We start from the raw sequence: 17,143 nt of genomic DNA on the forward strand, positions 1-17,143 counted from the left end.
GAAAGAAGCTCAAAAATAGAAGAAAGGGTAGAAAGTGAGGAAGAAAGAGATGTAGAAATAGAAACATCTTCCGAAATGAAGGGGACAAAACAAGAACAAGAGGTATCCACTGAAGAAGATCCTTATCCTTCTCCTTCCCTTTTTTCGGAAGAAAGATGGGATCCAGATAAAATCGATGAAACGGAAGAAATCCGAGTGAATGGAAAGGACAAAATAAAGGATAAATTCCACTCTAACCTTACAGAGACAGGCTATAACAATATTAATACTAGTAATAGTCCAATTTATGATTATGAGGATTCTTATCTGAATAATAATATCACGGGGAATCCAGAAATTTTTAAATTGCAACTTCTTGATAAAAAAAAATGAAAATAAAGACCTCTTCTGGTTTCAATAACCTCTTGTGAGTCTTTTTTCGATTATAATCGATGGAATCGACTATTTCGCTACATAAAGAATAATCGATTTGAACAGGTCATAAGAACGAAAATGTCCCAATATTTTTTTGACACATGTAAAAGTGATGGAAAACAAAGAATATCTTTTACATACCTGCCAAGTTTATCAACTTTTTGGAAAATGATAAAAAGAAGGATACCTCTATTGTCACTGCAAAACGCTCTCCCTAATGAAATGGACAATCGGTGGATTTCTACCAACAAAGAAAAAAGTAATAATCTGAATAAGGAATTTTAAAATCGACTTGAAGTTCTAGACAAGGAATCTTTTTCTCTCGATATACTCAAAACAAGGACTAGATTGTATAATGTATGATCCTTTGTTAAGGACCATATCGAGGAACAATCAAAAAAACGTTTTCACCATTAATCATAAATAATACTTCACTAGAAAATTTGGAAGAGAGAGTTAGAATAAATAGGATTCATACTATCTTTCTTCCGAATACTGATTACCAAGAATTTTAACAAAAAGTGGATACGGTTGATAAAAAACCATTATCAACAGAAATTGACGAGTTCTTAACTTTAATCAATGAATTTGGTAACGAACCAAAATTGTGCTTAAATTTGAAAGAGCTTTCTTTATTTTCAGACCAAGAACAGGGAAGAGTGAATTCAGAAAAAAGAACTAAATTTGTAAAATTTGTATTCAATGCAATTGATCCTAATGGGACAACATCTGAAAAAAATCGATTAGAATAAAAGAAATCAGTAAAAAAATACCTCGCTGGTCACATAAATTAATTACCGAATAGGAACAACAATCGGGCGACTATCAAGAGGGCATACCACTGGATCATCAAATTCGTTCAAGAAAAGCCAAACGTGTAGTGATATTTACTGCCAACAACCAGAATAATGATCCTAATACCAAAGATACTGATACTGTAGATCAAGATCAAACAAAGGAAGTGGCTTTAATACGCTATTCGCAACAACCAGATTTTCGGCGAGTTATAATGAAAGACTCTATGTGGGCTCAAAGGCGCAAAACAGTTATTTGGAAACTCTTTCAAGCATATGTGCATTCCCCCCTTTTTCTTGACAGAATAACACCCCTCCCCCCTTCTTTCTCTTGATATCCGTGGATTGATTAAACCAATTTTTCAAAATTGGTCAGGTAAAGAAGGAGAATTCAAGATTTTAGAGTCTAGAGAAGAACAAACAAAAAGAGAAGGGAAAAGGAAAAAGACAAAAAAAGGGGAGAACAAAAGAAAGGAAAAAGCACGGATAGAGATAGCAGAAGTGTAACGACCCGATTTGTCATTTTAGGAATTAACGTTCCGTTCGGTGGCTTAAGGCCTCGATCAGATTTGAAATGTGTATTATGACTTGCGAGGGTGGTATAGTTTGATTTTCGGATGATTTAGGATTTAATTGAAAGAACAATTCTTATTTTGGAAGCTTAAGTTGAAATAATTGACCGGATGGTGATTTATATGTAAACGACCCCAAAATAGAGTTTTGATGATTCCAATAGCTTCGTATGGTAATTTTGGACTTAGGAGCATGTCCGAAAATATTTTTGAAAGTCCGTAGTGAAATTTTGTTTGAAATGGCGAAAGTTAAATTTTTGGGAAGTTTGACCGGAGAGTTGACTTTTTGATATCGGAGTTGGAATTCAGTTTTGAAAATTTTTCTAGATCCGTTATGTCAGTTATAACTTGTGCGCAAAATTTGAGGTCAATCGGAATTGATTTGATAGGTTTCGGTATCGAATGTAGAAGTTGAAAATTCTTAAGTTCCTTAAGCTTGAATTGGGGTATGATTCATGGTTTTAGCATTGTTTTATGTGATTTGAGGTTTCAACTAAGTTCGTATGATGTTTTAGGACTTGTTGGTGTATTGGGTTGAGGCCCCGAGGGCCTCGGTTGAGTTTCAGAGTAGTTTCAGATCATTTTTAACTGTTGATTTGTTTGACAGCAATGTGTGAAATTTCTGATGCGCAGAGCTGACTTTGGAAGCTTAATCTCGAAATCTATAAGGAATCTGGAAATTATAAAAACAAGAAAGTTGTAGCCCTTTGATTCTAGTTTCCAGAATAATAAACCATTCGGACATTTGTACAAAAAGTTATGATCGATTGACTGAAGCTAGTACTGCGGATTTTGGCTACAGTAGTGTGCATTGCCAGGAATTACTGCTGCATAAGGCTGACTTTGGGAGCTTATATCTCACAATCTATAAGGAGTTGGGCAATGAGAAAAACATAAAAGTTGTAGCCCCTTGTATCTAGTTTACATAAATGTAAACCATTTGGTAGTTGGGGGTTGAGTACAAGAAGTTATGGTTGATACACTACAGGCTGTCGGGGAAGAGTTTGATGTTTTCAACATAAGCATGTAATGATCCAAAGGTCCATTTTTAGTTCTAATAATCGAAATTCGATTTCGAGATTTCCAAGATTTTGATAATGAATTATAGGAGTGATCTGGAAAGTTTGGTCTAATTTCATCAAGTCACGATTGGGTTTTTAGCGCGAAATATGAGTTAATTGTTTAACGAGGAAAATTGGTATCGTATTGAGAAAATGAGCTCCGAATTGAGTTTCGATTGAACGACTAGGTTCGTATTATTATTTGTGACTCATAGGAACATAAATAGTCGAATTCTGAGTTTGTATGATGGAGTTAGAGCCTATTTAGTGAAAAGAATAACTGCTAGTGCAAGCAAGTTCTGGTATGGACCTTTAGTGACGAAAAATAGACTTTTAGTGACGGAAAATCGACCTTTAGTGACGGATGGGCAGAAACCTAAGGACCAAAAAGGGTCAATTCCTCCATTTCGTTTTTGGATTTTTAGAGCACGGTTCTTGGGCGATTTTGAGGATTTCTTCACGACTTCGACTTGGGTAAGTGTTCTATATCCAAAAGTGATTATATTTCATAAATCCATAGTTATATTCATCATTTATTTCAGATTTAAATGGAAGAAATCAAGATTTTTGCAAAACTTTTCAAGAGTAAAAATTTTAGATTTGGAGGTCGAGTTATTATCGGAATTTGATAAAATTGGTATGAGTGGACTCGTAATTGAATAGGTTGTTGGATTTTGTGAGTTTCGTCGGATTTCGAGACGTGGGCCCTACAAACGATTTATGAGTTAAATTTCGAATTTTGTTGGAAAATTAGTATTTTCACATGGAATTAATTCCTATAATTAGTATTGACTGAATTGAATTAATTCGGATAGATTTGAGCTGTCCGGAGGTCAATTCAAGCAAGAAGGAAATTTTGGAATATCGGCCTAACTTCAAATAGGTAAGTATCTTGCCTAACCTTGTGTGGGAAAATTTCTCCTAGGTATTGATTCTTATGTGGAAATTGTGTGATTGAAAAACTATGTACGCAAGGTGCCGAGTACGTACTTGGTTTATATGTGCAAACTATATCGGTTAAAAATTTGTAGACACCCTTATGTATTAAATTGGAAAATGGTGAAAATTTAGTAAATCGTTGATTTGTCATACCTCATTCTTTGTTTGTTGAGTTTGTATTTATATGATAATTTAGTGTGATTGCGACTTGGAATTTTATGAGAATTTCGTGTGTTTGTTGATTTGATATTTCCTGGAAATAATTATATTATGGATTTTTTCATATGCAAATAATTTATTAAATAAGTTTAAATTGAGGTACTAATATATTTTACAAATATTTGGACTAAAGAAGGTGTTGTGTCATGCTAAGTTAATTTTCCTTCCTTGTTGTTGTTTTGAGGTTTTATATATATTGTGTGGAGTCTTGGCTATTTTTGAGAAATTTATTGATTATACTATATCATTGGAATTGGTTGTGGTTGTTGGGCAAATTGTGATAGGAATTGATTGTGTTGTGTTGTCGTGATAATATTCCGTGTAAATTGTTGTGTGATTTGAGTTATTATTATGAGGATATAAGGGTGGCATTTCACTGTTGATATTATGTGGGTATAAGGACGGCATTTCACCGTGGTTATATGTGTTGGGATAGTATCTAGGCGGAGTAATAAGGGTAGCTATAGGAGCGATAAGGGTGACTATTGATATTTTCAGGGCGGAGGGATAAGGGAGGCTATAATAGGAGTGATAAGGGTGGCTATAGGAGAGATAAGGGTGGCTATTGTCAGGGATGATATGTGATGATGTGGCATTATTGTGTTAGTAATTTTTATGTGATGTTGTGGGGTTATTGCATTGGTAATTTTCATGTGATGTTGTAATTTTTATTGTGTTTATTTTTATATCTTGTGCAACTTGTCTTGTTGTTTCGATAAACCTGATAATAGCTTGATCTATGTTGAAATTGGGAGCATGTGGCTATTGTCAGGCGGATTATGTTATATGGGATCGGGTTGCATGCCGTAACAGGTATGATTAATGTTATATGGGATCGGGTTGCATGCCACAATAGATATGAAATGTGGGCACGAGGTGCTGGGGAAAATATGATGATGATATTGGCACGTGAGTTATCCGTGCGATTGTGATAGAGATATTGGCATGAGGTGCCGCGGAAATATGAAAGTGGGCTGAGACCCGTATTTTATGATTATGAGATGAGGTGTCACAAGGTGACTTTTATTTGAAAGGACTATATTCAAAATATTATTTGAAAGAATTATATTTGAAGGATATTATTTGAAAGAATTATATTCAAAAGATATTTATTTGAAAGAATTATATTTGAAGGATATTTAATTGAAAGAAGTATGTTCGAAATATATTTATTGGAAAGGATTATATTCTAGAGATTTCTATTGAAAAACTTATAAATGAAAGATGTATATTTTGAAGGACCTGATTATTGGTTATACGTGTGTTCGTTACCTGTTTGAGCAAGTAACTTGCTGTTACATCACTAGTTGATTATTGTTGCTATCACTGCTATTTATTTTCTATTATTTTTGTATACTATATTGCACAGGTTATTAGACTAGTAAGTGTCTTGACTGTACCTCGTCACTACTCCACCGAGGTTAGTTTTGATACTTACTGGGTACCGACTGTGGTGTACGCATACAACACTTATGCATATTTTTGTGCAGAACCAGGTATTGGAGCTATCGGACTCGGACAGAGTTAAAGTGTGATCGCAAGGATTCAAGGTAGAGCTGCTTGGTCATCGCAGTCCCTTGAAGTCTTTCCATTTTATTGTACTGTTAATCATTATTCAAACAATATTGAGTATTCGATCCTTGAGATAATTTTTTTATTCAGTTAGAGTTCATGACTCAGTATTACCAGTCTTGGGAGGTTATTTGTAATTATTTTTGCTGTTGGTTTCTATTAAAAAAAGAAATTTGGCTTGAATTGTAATTATAATCGGCTTACTTAGTCTTAGAGACTAAGTGCCATCACGATGCCTGTGGTGGGATTTTGGGTCATGACAAGAAGCTTGAGATACCATTCCTTTTGCACAAATAATAATAAGTTACATGTTAATAACTCAATCAATTCTTTGCCTTCATTGATAATAGCCAAAAATCTGGGGCGTATGTTATTCTTGCAACTTCCTAAATGGTCTAAAGATTTGCAGGAATGGAATAAAGAAATGCATATTAAATGTACTTATAATGGTGTTCAATTATCAGAAACAAAATTTCCAAAACAATTGTTGAAAGATGGCATTCAGATCAAAATATTATTTCCTTTTTGTCTGAAACCTTGGCATATATCTAAACTTTACTCCTCCCGTGGAGAGCTAATGAAAAAGAGAAAACAAAAAGATGATTTTTGTTTTTTAACAGTTTGGGGAATGGAAGCTGAACCTCCCTTTGGTTCTCCCCGAAAACGCCCTTCCTTTTTTGAGCCCATTTTTAAGGAACTCGAAAAAAAAATTGGAAAATTCAAAAAGAAATATTTTATAACTCTAAAAGTTTTAAAAGGAAAAATAAAATTATTTCGAAGAGTTTCAAAAGAAACCAAAAAATGGCTGATCAAAAGTAGTCTATTTATAACAAAAATGAAAAAAGAACTTTCAAAAGTAAATCTAATTGTATTATTTAGATTCAAAGAAATAGATGAATCGAATGAAACGTAAAAAAGAAAAAAGATTCTCTAATTAGTAATCGGATAATTAACGAATCATTTAGTCAAATAAAATCTGAAAATTGGCCAAATTCTTCACTTATAGAAAGCAAAATGAATGATTTGACTAACAGAACAAGTACAATCAAAAATCAAATAGAAAGAATTACAAAAGAGAAAAAGAAAGTAACTCCAGAAATAGACATTAGTCCTAATAAAACAAATAATATTAAAAAATTCGAATCGCCAAAAAATATTTTCCAAATATTAAAAAGAAGAAATACTCGATTAATATGAAAATTCTATTATTTTCTAAAATTATTCATTCAAAGATTATACATCGATCTATTTTTATCTATCATTAATATTCCCAGAATTAATGCACAACTCTTTCTTGAATCAACAAACAAATTGATTGATAAATACATTTTCAATAATGAAATAAATCAAGAAAAAAATAATAATAGAAAAAAATTCACTTTACTTCGTCTATAAAAAAGTCACTTTATAATATTAGTAAGAACAATTCAACTGAAAAAGATAAAGACTCAGATGTATGTAAAAGAATCGTAGTGTAACGTGAAAGTTACAATATAAGAGGAACAAAGAATGCTTACATGTGCACCTCTCTTTGGCCAAGATACATATTTATTTTTTTCTCAAAATTTTGGATTTTCACACCATAAACTCAATTATTAAATGTAACGATCCGACTTGTCGTTTTGAACATTTACGCTCCTTCCAACTAATAGAAGTCTTGAATAGCTTCATATGATGTATTATGACGTGTATGAATCATCGGTTTTGATTTTCAGGTGTTTCGGGATTAGTTCGGAAGAATAAGATTCATGTTGGAAGCTTAAATGAAAAGGGTTGACTAGAGTTTAACTTTGGAATAAACGACTTCGGAATGGAGTTTTGATAGTTTCAATAGCTCCGTATGGTAATTTTGGACTTAGGAGTGTGTCCGGAAAATTATTTGGAAGTCCGTAGTTAAATTAGGCTTGAAATGGTGGAAATAGGAAATTTAAGTTGGATGTTTAACCGGGGAGTTGACTTTTTGATATCGGGGTGAGAATCCGATTCTGAAAATTTGAAATAGGTCCGTTATGTCATTTATAACTTGTGTGCAAAATTTGATGTCAATCGAACTTGATTTGATAGGTTTCGGCATCGAATGTAGAAGTTGGAGTTTCTTAGTTTCATTAAGCTTGAATTGGGGTATGATTCATGGTTTTAGCATTGTTTGAATGTGATTTGATGCTTCAACTAAGTTCGTATGATGTTTTAGGACTTATTGGTATGTTTGGTTGAGGTCCTGGGAGCCTCGGGTGGATATCAGATGGTAAACGGTTGAAGCTACAAATTTCTTGTGATTGGTTTCCTTCTTCGCATTTGCGATGGGAGTTCCGCGTTCATGAAGGGTAGCTGGTGGCAGGTGAAGAATTTGTTCTTCGCGTTCGCGAAGGACTGGGTAGGTGATGCATCGCGAACGCGTGAAGGGGGTCGCGTTCGCGAAGGACTGGGTAGGTGATGCATCGCGAACGCGTGAAGGGGGTCGCATTCGCGAAGAGGAAGAAGAGGCAGTTGGGGCCCCACGCATTTAGTCTTCGTGTTCGTGAAATGGGTACCGTGTTCGCGAAGCTTAGGGTCAGATAGGCACCACGTTTGTGAGTGGAGCTTTGCGATCGCGAAGAACCTCTTGGCAGCTGTGCAAATTTGTGTTTCGCGAACGCGAGGCATCTTCCGCATTCGCGAAGAAGGAATCGCTCGATAGAGAATTTAAGTTCTGAGCCCATTTTCCATTTTTAACGATTTGGAGCTCGGGGAGAGGCGATTTTCGGGTGATTTTTAAGAAAAATAACGGGGTAAGTGTTCTTAACTCAATTTTGTCAAATTATCCGAATCTATTGCTATTTTGAGTATTTAATTGGTATTTTAAGTTGGAAAAATTATGAAAACCCTTAAGGTTAAATTGAAGATTTGAGGGTCGAGTTGATGTCAGAATTTAGTAAATTTGATATGGTTGGACTCGTGGTTGAATGGGCGTTCATATTTTGTAACTTTTGTGGGGTTCCGAGATTTGGGTCCCACTAGTGATATTTTAAGTGTAATTTCAGATTTTCTAGGAAAATTAGTATTTTCATATGGAATTAATTCCTATAAAATGTGTTGACTGTATTAAATTAATTGTGACTAGATTCAAGGCGTTCAGAGGCTGATTCGCGAGGCAAAGGCATATCGGAATAAAGAATTACACGGTTTGATGTAAGTAACATTTCTAAACTTGTAGCTGAGGGTATGAATCTTTTAATTATGTGTTATATAAATTATTTGGAGGTGACGCACATGCTAGGTGACGGGCGTGTGGGCGTGCACCGTGGAAATTTGTGACGTAATTGATTTCGTAGAATTTTGTTATCAAATAATCTTGGCATTATCCATGTACTTTCATGTGTTAAAGATTTGAGCTGAGAATCATGTTAAAAATCATGCTGAGGCTATATCCCGTTATTATTGAGACCAACAGAGGGCATATTATTGTTGAATTATTTATTTAAATTATAATTTCATACTCAATCATGTTCATTCATTCCATATCATATCTCAGTCTCGGTTGCTAATTATTGATACATCATATTATTATTTTTGGACTGATTTTCATTACATTTTTAGCCCAAGAGACTGGAGAGATTGATGACTGCGTGAGACTGAGGGCCTGATTATGAGGATATTTATGGGATCGGGCAGCACGGCGCAGCAGGCCATATTGATTTTATATAATTTATTATTATGGGATCGGGTTGCACGCCGCAGCAGGCCAGATTGGCTTATTATAGCGCTTGGGCTGAAGGAGCCCCTTCGGAGTCTGCACCCCCCCACAGTGAGCGTAGTGGATATTATATTTGGGATGCAGTTACCATATATATTCACTTCTGGGATGGAGTTCCCTGGGCATGGAGTTTCCTTATTTATTCATATTTGGGATGTAGTTCCGTGGGCATGGAATTGCCTTATTTATTTATATTTGGGATGGAATTCCCTGAGCATGAAGTTGCGTTATTTATTTATATTTGGGATGGAGTTCCCTCGGCATGGAGCTGCCTCATTTATTTATATTTGGGATGGAGTTCCCTGGGCATGGAGTTGTCTTATTTATTTATATTTTGGATGGAGTTCCCTCATTTAGATTGGCCCTGTACGGTACTGAGTGACTGAATGTCAGTTATTATGTATATATATTTGGGATGGATCTTTCCTGTGCTGGATTAGCCATATACAGTACTGTGAGATTGAGTACTCTGAGAGTGTGAGTACATGAGTTCATCATTGTGCTACATTGCATTAGACATGCATACTTGATATGTAGGCATAGAGAAGTATTTTTCCTCATGCCATCTGATAATGGGATTTCTTATCTGTCGTTAAAGTTTTGCGAAAAATCACAGTTTCAGACTTACTCATATTTTTGGTGACTTTCGGCAAAGGATTTGAATTTTACTGTTATATTGAAAAGAAAATATTTATTTTCCAAAATTTTATACCAGCTGAGCATTTTATTATTGAGTTATTACTTGTGCTGCTTTAAATTATTTTGTTATGAACTGTTGTTGGTTATTGGAGTTGGACTCTGACCCTTATCCTAGCCCGTAACTACTTTCAACTTAAGGTTAGGTTTGTTACTTATTGAGTACATGGGGTCGGTTGTACTTATACTACACTTCTGCACCTTGCATGCAGATTTCTGATGCTGCGTATGGCATGAGTTGTATATGAAGATGTACCTGCGTTCCAGTCATTGCTACCTCTTATTCATGGTAGCTTTAGATTTTCTAGTCTGCTCATGTATATTTTAGACAGATGACATATTTTATTTCACACCAATTTTGTAAATTCTAATCTTAAAAGCTCATGATTTATACTACTAGTCCTTGAGGAGTGTATTAAAGCAAGTTTAATATTAATTGAATCGGATTGTTGTTATTTGGCTTACCTAGCGGGTGAGGTTAGGTGCCATCACGACTAGTTGAATTTTGGGTCGAGACAAGTTGGTATCAGAGCTGTAGGTTCATAGGTTCTACAAGTCATGAGCAAATATCTAGTAAAGTCTTGCTGATTGGTATGGTAACAACCATACTTATCTTCGAGAGGCTATAGGACATTTTAAGATAAACTCTCCATATTTCTTTCCTTATCGTGGTATATTGATTCTGCTTGAAGAGTACCTCTTTGAATTCATTCCACTCACTTGTACAAATATGCGAACGCTCGGTATCAATTATGCATTGACAACTTGTGATTCTATCGATAAGGTACGAGATGTGTTTTCTGTATTTTGGTGATGGGCCAATCTAGAGGACTTGAAGCCAGGATTAGACCGCAGCTTAGGCTCGGTAGCTTCAGTTGTAACTTGTACATTTGGACTCATATATCCGGTAGTGTCCCTATGAGTGGAACTTGTGGCTCGATGAGCGATTGAATTGCTATATAATGAGTATGATGTGACTGGGGGATGTGTTCAAATGGGTTGAATGTGACGAATAAAGTTTACTTGTGAGTCAAGAGTTTGTTATTGGGTACTTGATTTATGTCTTGATTTGACGTATAGTCTCAAGTTATGAGTGTATTGAAGGATCTTTAACATTGTTTAATTATGAAACAAATTAAATTATCATGTCTTGTTGATGAGTTCGGACTTAGGGAGATTAAGTGATTGCATAGTAATTGTGGCTGCAGAAGGATATATCAAGATGCCAATTTTAGGCTAAGCATGTGGGTTATCTCATACAGAGTAATCTACGGAGGTGTTCCTTCTAATGTTGAGTGGAGAGTTTCTTTTCTACCAGCGGGGTATATGTGTTAAGATTTAAATTTGAATCTGGTTAAGAAAGTTGACTTGACTGTAAAGAGAATGAATGCGAGCATAGCGGATGGTTGATGTATTTTATGGTTGGTGTTGCATGAGCTTGAGAAATTTTTTTGTTGAACTGACTGCGGTATTATGGCAGTAATATAGTATGGATATTGTGAGTTATTGAGTGTTTTGCTCTATGGCTTTGAGCCAAATGGGGGAGCCTTCTATTGACAATTCAATTTCATGGTCATATGTTAAATTTTAGTTTTGGTCTGAGGCATACCTGTGGATTAGTTATGACTTGCAGAGGTTGAGATTGAGGATGACTCGAGTAAGGAAATTCCTGAATACGGGTTATACTGTGCTTTATGAGTATATGAAAACCATGGGATGAGTGAGTTGTTATTTGTGAAGGATGTAGTGCGCACAAAGTATGAATTTGATCGGTGGTGTTAAGGCATGGTTACCTCTTTGAATGTTGTTGTGCTAATAAGGCACGTATCTTTCGGCCCATTTGGGCGGTACAATTTAGATTTGGGCAGAGTGGATGACTCTCGAGAGGGTTCTAATGCATTCAAAATGTACATGTGGCAATTGAAATTTTTTCAAATTTTGTACATCACTAGAATCAGTTATTTACATTGGGTGGTGCTGGGGCTTGCAGTAATTCTATATGACTATGAATTTTACATTCCAGTATAAGAAAGGTAAAAGAATAATTTTAAATTCACATAAGGTATTTTCAGAGTGGGCATTTCGGTTGTGGTACTTATGGGGTTTCTTAAGAAGAATACTGTGGCTTATAGGTCTTAGGACGATGTCGTTTATGTTAGGATGTCTTGTAGTGAGTTTTGGGTAAGGATCGTAGTGTTCTGACAAGAAGAAGTGTCAACTTGAGGGTAATTCAAGAAACCCAGAGAAAATAGGACAACTAGGTAGTAAGCTAGACCATAATGGTAATGGTATGCTCAGTTCTTTTGGGTAATTATGATGTGGTGAGGCTCTACAGATGTTTTGGTGGCAATACTCTCTGATTTGTCAACCTGTGTGGCTTGGTAGAGTTAGGGAGATTCAGCTCTAATAGCTCGGTTATGTACAAATGAGTTTTGAAGATTTCTTGATGGTTTCTACCACGGTTTGAGATGGATATTTTCAACCGGCGTAAGGAACATGTTGTGTATTGTGATTTCCACCTGGATGGGAGTAAATGGAAGGTTTTTAACTAATCGGTATGTATTTTGCTGGTGACTTAGAGTTGATAATGAGATTCTCATGCTTTTCACATGATGGCATAATAGATGTGGTGTGTTGTGCGGGATTAAGATTTACACGTACAAGGTGGCAGTTCAGTCTGGAAGGGAAGGTCACGAATTTTGGATAGAATGGTCAGTTTCAGATATTTAGATGAATGTTATAACTACTCGGTAATCCCTAAGAAGGGTGCGCACTTCAAAAGGCATACTATGTTTTGACTTACGAATGTTTTGTTGGTATTGCGGTATACGCTTGGTTGATCAACTGCTGATATTCAGATTTTGCTATGTGGCACGGGAAAATTATAGAAGTATTCCTAGTGGGATGATCATGGATGAAATATGTGTTAGTCATTCTAGTGCTGGAGTTGGGATAAGTTACGGTGATTCATGTGTTCTATGAATTTAGAGACTGGGAGTTCTCAAAAGCATATTGTTTCAGGGTTGCGGCCTGTTTGAGGTGACCATTTTATTTAAACTCAGTGGAGGCACTAGTTGCGTTAATTATTTATGATAGCTACGTGCTACGAGTGCGTATATATGTGAGGTTTGAGCCCAAGTGCGGGCATCGGGGCAAGTATTCATACTCGGAAGAGTGCTTAGGTTATGATATGCCTAGAGTTGACTGTTAAGCTTTAAGCGATGATGTTTCTCATATTTGTAACATTGCGTGAGCTATTTGAGTCGTGTTTGAGGCTACACAGGGGTTAAAATCTCTGAACAAACTTGATAAATGTCTCAGTGATGAAAGATTTTCGATTTTAGCTACGATAACACACTTTGTACATGCCTACACTTTAGCATGTCATTTATGCCAGTCCAAGAATATGAGAATCCTATCTCTCTCATCATATACCTGTATACATGTTTAAATGCTCCCATGTGATATGTTTGGACTGGAGGCCTGGGACGATACTGGGCGGATTATGTTATTGGCATGTGAGTTGTCCTTGCGGATCCATATATTGATATTATTGGCACGTGAGTTGTCTGCGCGGGTTCTATTGTTAGCACATGAGTTGTCCGTGCAGCATGTGGAATTTGCGTTTCCTTGATCATTTATCTGATTTAATTGTCTTTCCTTTCCTCTACATGTTATGATATTATTTGGGCAGGGTATTTGAGGAATTGAACACATGAACCTACAATCAGTCTCTTTACGAAATTTGAGGCTTGGTTGTAAATATTGAGTTGTGTTTAATGAGATAAGGTCATTGGACCTAGAATGGGTACTATCAGGTTTGATTACGGTATATTTTAGAGGATAATATTGAAAGTCGGCTTAGAAAGTGATTATGGTTCTGGTTGGGGCGAGAGAGCTCCATGACTTGTTGATCTGATAAGTGGTTATGATATTTCGCGTGTTTCTTTCATTATCGACAGTTTACGAAGGTTTTGGAACGAGGTTCTGTGGAATATGGGGTTTAATACTAGTACTTGGTTGGTTTGGAGTAGTTAGGGTGATTGGGAATGGTGCTGCGAGCATGCGAGTTGTGTAGTATGTTATATGATTATATCTGGGGTTATGGTTATGGTTTGATACAGCTTGTTCAGACTTATACAGTGTGTATATGTGAGATACGGGTCTTGAAGAATATTCTGAATGTTGGAAAATGAATTCCAAGGTTTATAGACTAAGATTTAAGTAATGATCTTCAATTATGATATTGTAAGGCCTATATGGAATAGGGTGATGTGGTATCACCCCCGGGTATGTGTGTGGTAAGGTAGAACAGTGATTTGAAGGTTTAAGAACAACTCTTGGCACGTTCGAGGACGAATGTATATTTAAGTGGGGAGAATGTAACGATCCGACTTGTCGTTTTAAACATTTACGCTCCTTCCAACTAATAGAAGTCTTGCACAGCTTCATATGATGTATTATGACGTGTTTGAATCATCGGTTTTGATTTTCAGGTATTTCGGGATTAGTTTGGAAGAATAAGATTCATGTTGGATGAAAAGGGTTGACCGGAGTTTGACTTTTGAGCAAACAACTCCGGAATGGAGTTTTGATTGTTCGAATAGATCCATATGGAGATTTTGGACTTAGGAGTGTCTCCGAAAAATTATTTGGAAGTCCGTAGTTAAATTAGGCATAAAATGGCGAAAATAGGAAATTTAAGTTGAAAGTTTGACCGAGGAGCTGACTTTTTGATATCGAGGTCGGAATCCGATTCTGAAAATTTGGAATAGGTCTGTTATATCATTTATGACTTGTGTGCAAAATTTGAGGCCAATCGGACTTGATTTGATAGGTTTCGGCATCGAATGTAGAAGTTGAAATTTCTTAGTTTCATTAAGCTTAAATTGGGGTATGATTCATGGTTTTAGCATTGTTTGATATGATTTGAAGCTTCGACTAAATTCATATGATATTTTAGAACTTGTTGGTATTTTTGGTTGAGGTCTTGGGGGCCTCGGGTGGATATCAGATGGTTAACGGATGAGAATTTTGTCTTGGAAGATGGTTGAAGCTACAGATTTCTGGTGTCTGGTTTCCTTCTTCGCGTTCACAATGGGCGTTCCATGTTCGCAAAGAGTAGATGGTGGCAGGTGAAGAATTGTTCTTCTCGTTCGCGAAGAGGGAGCTGCACTCGCGAAGGACTGGGTAGGTGATGCATCGCGAACGCGTGAAGGGGGTCGCGTTCGTGAAGAGGAAGAAGAGGCAGTTGTGACCCCACACATTTAGTCTTCGCATTCGCAAAATGGGTACCGTGTTCGCGAAACTTAGTGTCAGATAGGCACCACGTTTATGAGTGGAGCTTCGCGAAGAAGCTTTTGGCAGCTGTGCAAATTTGTGCTTCGCGAACGCGAGGCATCTTCTGCGTTCGCGAAGAAGGAATCGCTGGGCAGGGAATTTAAGTTCTAAAAATGGGACTTCATCCCATTTTCCATTTTTAACGATTTGGAGCTTAGGCAGAGGTGATTTTCGGGAGATATTTAATGGAAACAATGGGGTAGGTGTTCTTAACTAAATTTTAGTCAAATTATCCGAATCTATTACTATTTTTAGTATTTAATTGGTATTTTAAGATGGAGGAATTGTGAAAACTCTTAAGGTAAAATTGAAGATTTGAGAGTCGAGTTGATGTCGGAATTTGGTAAATTTAGTATGGTTGAACTCGTGGTTGAATGGGCGTTCATATTTTGTAACTTTTGCGGGGTTCTGAGACGTGGGCCCCACTAGCGATATTTGAGTGAAATTTCAGATTTTATAGGAAAATTAGTATTTTCATATGGAATTAATTCCTATAAATTGTGTTGAGTGTATCAAATTAATTGTGACTAGATTCGAGGTGTTCGGAGGCCGATTCGTGAGGCAAAGGCATATCGGAATAAAGAATTACACGGTTTGAGGTAAGTAACATTTCTAAACTTGGAGGTGAGGTATAAATCACTTAATTACGTGTTATATGAATTATTTGGAGGTGACGCACATGCTAGGTGACGGGTGTGGCGTGTGGGCGTGCATCGTGGAAATTTGTGACGTAATTGATTCCGTAGATTTTTGTTATCAAATAATCTTGGCATTATCCATGTACTTTCATGTATTAAAGAAATTGAGCTGAGAATCATGATAAAAGTCATGCTGAGGCTCTATCCCGTTATTATTTAGACCAACAGAGGTCATATTATTATTGAATTATTTGTTTAAATTATAATTTCATACTCAATTATGTTCATTTATTTCATATCATATCTCAGTCTCTATTGCTAATTATTGATACATCATATTATTATTTTTGGACTGATTTTCATTACATTTTGAGCCCGAGAGACTGGAGAGATTGATGACTGAGTGAGGCCGAGGGCCTGATTGTGAGGATATTTATGGGATTGGGTTGTACGGCACATCATGCCATATTGACTTTATATACTTTATTATTATGGGATTGGGTTGCACGCCGCAGCAGGCCTGATTGGCTTATTATAGCGCTTGGGCTGAAGGAACCCCTTCGGAGTCTGCAACCCCCCACAGTGAGCGCAATAGTTATTATATTTGGGATGGAGTTCCCTGGGCATGGATTTGCCATATATATTCACTCCTGGGATGGAGTTCCCTGGGCATGGAGTTGCATATTTATTTATATTTGGGATTGAGTTCCGTGGGCATGGAGTTGCCTTATTTATTTATATTTGGGATGGAGTTCCCTGGCCATGGAATTGACTCTTTATATTTGGGATAGAGTTCCCTGGGCATAGAGTTGCCTTATTTATTTATATTTGGGATGGAGTTCCCTCGGCTAGATTGGTCATGTACAGTACTGAGTGACTGCATGCCAGTTATTATGGATATATATTTGGGATGGATCTTCCCTGTGCTAGATTGGCCATATACAGTACTGTGAGAGTGAGTACTCTAAGAGTGTGAGTACATGAGTTTATCATTGTGCTGCATTGCATTAGACATGCATACTTAATATGTAGGCACAGAGAAGTAGTTTTCCTCATGTCATCTGATAATCGAATTTCTTATCTGTCATTAAAGTTTTGAGAAAAATCACAGGTTTCAGACTTACTCATATTTTCGGTGACTTTCGGCAAAGAATTTGAGTTTTAC

The 17,143-nt window shown here is 36.3% G+C and overlaps 1 pseudogene; it reads left to right on the forward strand.

Annotated features, from left to right (window-relative positions):
* Positions 1-372, forward strand: part of LOC142179800 (protein TIC 214-like) — a 1,135-nt pseudogene extending 763 nt beyond the window's left edge.
* The last annotated feature ends 16,771 nt before the right edge of the window (positions 373-17,143 follow it).

Source organism: Nicotiana tabacum, chromosome 4 (genome assembly GCF_000715075.1).
Source record: "Nicotiana tabacum cultivar K326 chromosome 4, ASM71507v2, whole genome shotgun sequence".
Taxonomy (NCBI): domain Eukaryota; kingdom Viridiplantae; phylum Streptophyta; class Magnoliopsida; order Solanales; family Solanaceae; genus Nicotiana; species Nicotiana tabacum.